This window comes from Lipotes vexillifer, unplaced genomic scaffold, assembly GCF_000442215.2.
Source record: "Lipotes vexillifer unplaced genomic scaffold, Lipotes_vexillifer_v1.1 scaffold858, whole genome shotgun sequence".
Classification (NCBI taxonomy): domain Eukaryota; kingdom Metazoa; phylum Chordata; class Mammalia; order Artiodactyla; family Lipotidae; genus Lipotes; species Lipotes vexillifer.
In genome coordinates, this window is record NW_006788467.1 from 1,015,637 (window position 1) to 1,020,030 (window position 4,394).

The 4,394-nt window shown below is 41.9% G+C and overlaps 1 protein-coding gene across 1 annotated transcript in view; it reads right to left on the reverse strand.

The window, feature by feature from the left end:
• The window catches only part of GDAP2 (ganglioside induced differentiation associated protein 2), a 72,315-nt gene extending 68,166 nt beyond the window's left edge, over positions 1–4,149 (reverse strand). The window contains exon 1 of the mRNA XM_007461627.1: positions 3,976–4,149. The gene's annotated coding sequence lies outside the window, so the exon portion shown is untranslated. The remainder of the gene's footprint in view (positions 1–3,975) is intronic.
• Between the last annotated feature and the right edge of the window lie 245 nt (positions 4,150–4,394).

Genomic DNA, 4,394 nt, shown 5'->3' on the forward strand with positions numbered 1-4,394 from the left:
ATTCCCTCTTTCCACCTTCCAAGTGATTTTCGGGTATATTCCACACTTTTAAGCCTGCCAAATCACCTTCATTTAAGCATTTTACTGCACCTGACTAGCTTTCCTCTAGAAGAATATAATAACATCAAGTATCCCTTCACTACACCTGGTCTCTCCTTCCCCTGAGGCTCTTACTCTCAAATTTTTTCCCTACCCCATTGCTTCAGAATACCAACAAACTCCTCTTTTCACCCTTTAAGAGTAATCTGTTTCACAGCTCTACTTCCTTTTCCTCCATTTATTCAACCCACTGCAGTTCTGCTTCCATCTCTATAATAATACTAAAACTGCTTTTTCAAGGTCAACGATAATTCTCCAAATGTCAAGTCCAAGAGCTAATCAAATTTTAGCTGCATCCACTATTGATTATTCCCTCCCTGAAATTCTATTATCTTCTTTGACAGTACACTCTGGTGGTTCTCCTATATGTCCAACCACATCTTGTCAGTATAGTTTGTTGGATCTTCTTCCAAGATCTTAAAAGTCTTTGTGACACACAAGATACTGAGTGTTAAATGAGTAACAGGTAATGTTCAGAGCTCTTACTGTAGAGCAAAATTTAATGGCATTATATGAAAGTGTCATGGCATTTAACAATGAATTCTTTTTCAGCTCCATCTCCAAACAGAAACGTATTTTTCTCATCAAAAAGAGATTTAAATCTCCCCCTCCCCCAACACACACACCTTGGCAATAAAGCAAATGGAGCAGCAAAGCCAAGCTAGGCAGGAAAATCTGATCCCTGATCCTTAAGGAACAGTGGTTCTTAACATTCTTGGAGTCACAGACCCCTTGGAGAATTACATGAAATATAAAAACCCTTTCATCACCCAAATTGTGACTACATGAGCTCATACAAGCACAGGTCTGGAAAAAAATCTGAGGGGTTTCCCAGACTCAAATTAGGAACCCCAGTGATAGAATACAGAGTGCTCGGGTAAGGAAAGGAGGAGGGGAAGGCTACAATAATCTACAGCTTAGCCAGAATTTTGGATAACATTAAAGAGGAGCGGGACTTTCCACTGAAAATCACCTGATCAGTCCTGTATTTTGAACAGGTTCATAAGCAAACACAAAACCTTAGTAAAAACGCTCCTGAAGCAAGACATTTACGTCCCAGGATTTCAAAGTTTACATGTAACAAACAGAAGATTGCAGAAGCAGATCTATTTCCTTAGCCATACATCTTAAGGGTTATCTTCAGTACCTCCCTAGATGAGGATAAAGAGGACCCACTATGTATCTTTTACAATTCAAATTAGTAATGAGTATATAACAGTTCTTATTACACTGTAGCTCATCTTTTTTTTCCTCAAAATCTTGTCATCTTTTAGTTTAAGAAGTCCTCCAAATAGTGCTTTATATGATTAATTGGACTGGTTAGAGGGATTAGACTTTTATTGTTCAAGACAGGGCAGTATCAGGCAGAACGTCTTGGATCACTGTCTCAAAAAATTCTGATTTTTTGTCTGAATAAAGAGAAAATGATATCATTTAAAAGACAAAAGAACTTTAAATCTGTTTTCTTATTCTTCAAAATGCTTACATTGATTAGATAGGCCTGGATAAAAGTACAAAGAGAGCTGGTCCATGCTTTTGACCTCCATTCATTACCAGCTCTATTTCATTGTTTTTGTATAAATTATAAGTTTACCATTCTTTATGTCTTTATGTCTTTGTATTTCAATATTTTAAACTTCAAGGTACCTAGATATTTCCGCACAATACCTCTATCCCAACACCAAATCTATTATATTTAAGAATCATTCTATGCAAATAGAAGGAATGACTTTTTCTTTTTAGAAAGTTATTTAAATGGAAAAACAAATGGAAGCAGTCAGATATGTCAACAATAAATACAGTATAACAAAAAGATTTATAAGTTGTGTTAATAGCCCAGGTCAAATTTAACAGCATTATTCAAAACCAGCCAAACACGTGCTCTAATGGTGAGCTAGTAGTACCACCTTCATATTAAAAGAACTTTACTATGTTTCATCTATCGATGTCTAAACTGAAGAAGATGATTCCTGTGTACTGGTTTACATGTGTGTGAGTGGCAGGTTCTGGGTCTGCTGTGCTGTGTCGTGACTGTCAGTGTTTCTCTAGTTTTGCAGTAACACCGTGTTGTTATTTACTCTCTGACAGACTGTCACGTGGTAGGTTCTTTCTCAGGAACTCAATTTAACTATTATTTATTGATATATCGTCACCTTTGAAACGCTTTTACTGGCACAACTTATTGTTAAAGTTTTGAATCCAAAAAAAAAAGAACTTTACTATGTTTCAATTATAAAATTAATACATTTAGCAATTCTTAAACTTAAGAAACTAAGGTTATGCTCTTGAAGTAGTGCATTGGGAAGTTATAAGATGCATTATCTTAGCACTCAATCGAAGATGCTTACAACAACTTTCATTAAAATTATTTTTTCTGGGAATTCCCTGGCGGTCCAGTGGTTAGGACTGGAGAGGGCGCAGGTTCGATCCCTGGTCAGGGAACTAAGATCCGGTAATCCGCGCAATGTGGCCAAAACATAATAATAAAGAAAACAAAATTATTTTTTCCATTTGTGATTGTCCTTTCCCATAATATTTAATAATGTTAAATTAATTTTTTTAAAGATAAAATCATGACTCATTCTAATACAAAAGTGAACATGGTTCAAGATTTTATTTAACTTACAAAGGAACCAGCCAGATGGCTGATAAAGGGAGTCCCAAAATTGGGCTCATTAATAGATCAGGAATACTGAAATGAATGTACGTGAGGCAAAACTTCCACTCAACCTCTAAAAGACATGTAGAATTTTCATGTCTACAAATAAAATGATTTAGTATTTACAGTAGTTATCTACAGTTTATACAGCTGTAAAATAACTTTCTTAGAATCAGGTAATACAAGGGGTGTCATCGAGATGGAATCTAGACTATGCACTAAAACACGTTTTTTCCTCATATATATACACATTTTTTCGTATATTAGCCATACACGCTCACCTAAATGCTCCCTTCCCCATCAAACTTAACTGAAGTAAGTCTGTTGCCACAATTTCCTCCCTTCTCATTCATCCAACCCACCATAGGCTTGTTTCAAACACCTACACTGTTACATCTATTTACAGCCTGATCATATCCATTCTCTACTCATCATTTTCTTGAATATGGCAGACTAAGTGAACATGTCTTAAAAACTCAAGAAACGCCTGAAGAAAATCAGGTAATATAGATAAAACTCTATTTTCTAAGCTGGCTGCAGCTATCTTGAAGGCACAGACTTATTTCTTTTATATAGCTATATGTTAGCTTTAATCTTCCACAGCTACAGACATCAGAACTGCTTTCTAAACACTTTTATGCGGCCCAAGAATAAAATCGGACAAAACTGCAAGAAAGAAAAGCTAATTCCCACTTGGTGACAGAGCACCTAAAGCCTCAATTACCAAGCAAGGAGGAGCCAGCCCTGGTCACTTCCCCCTCCGGCGACCAAGGAGCGGAAACCAAAAGCCAGACCAATGTCACTCCAGGGACTGCGGAGATCCAGACAACTCAGCATCCTGGGCTCAGCGCCTACCCGGCCCTGATTCGAGCAGCTCTCGGTCCGTGAAACGCCCAGTCCACACGAGCGACCACACAAACTCGACTCCTGCACCCCAGGACGCGCGCCTCCCCAGGGGCTAGAGCACCACTGTCCCTTGTGCCTGGGTCTGCCTATCCTCTATCTTCTGGTGGGTAACTTCTCCCCGACAGCGCCTCGGGCGAGAGGAACCAGACCAAAAGCGGTGGGGGGAGCGCCAGGCTCATTTTTGCGGAGAATTGACAAAACCAACCCTCTATGCCCGCACCCCCAGCCCTGGCCGAGTCCCGTGCGCCTCCCGCCGCGCCCCCGGCCCGCTCCGCCCCGCCTTCCTTCCCGGCCTCTGTCCCGCCTCTCACAGCATTCCGGCGGTCCCATCCGGGAGGTAGGCACGACGGGTTAAGTTCCTCGTGGAAAGCGGCCGAGCGGCATTCCCGGACAAGCCTTGCCAGGAGCTCGGCGGGTAAAGCAGCCAAAGTCGCAGGAGGCTGGAAAGACCAGCCGCAGGAGCCCTGGCAGGCGAAACACCGCCTTCCGCTCCCGGCCGGCGCTCACCAATCAGAGCCCAGCTCTTACGTCATTTCCCCCAGAAGCAAAGGGAACGTCGGGCGGAAGAGGCTTCTTGAGCGGACCCGGAAGGGGTGGGTTCGACGGGCGGGTCCAATCAGCCCGGAGCCTCGTGGAGGCCAAGGTAAGTACCGTAGGCGCGCGGCTGCCGAGCTCTTTTTGCTCCGCTCCTCGGGTTTGTTTGCTCCTGGCTGAGCCCTTCCTGGTGCCG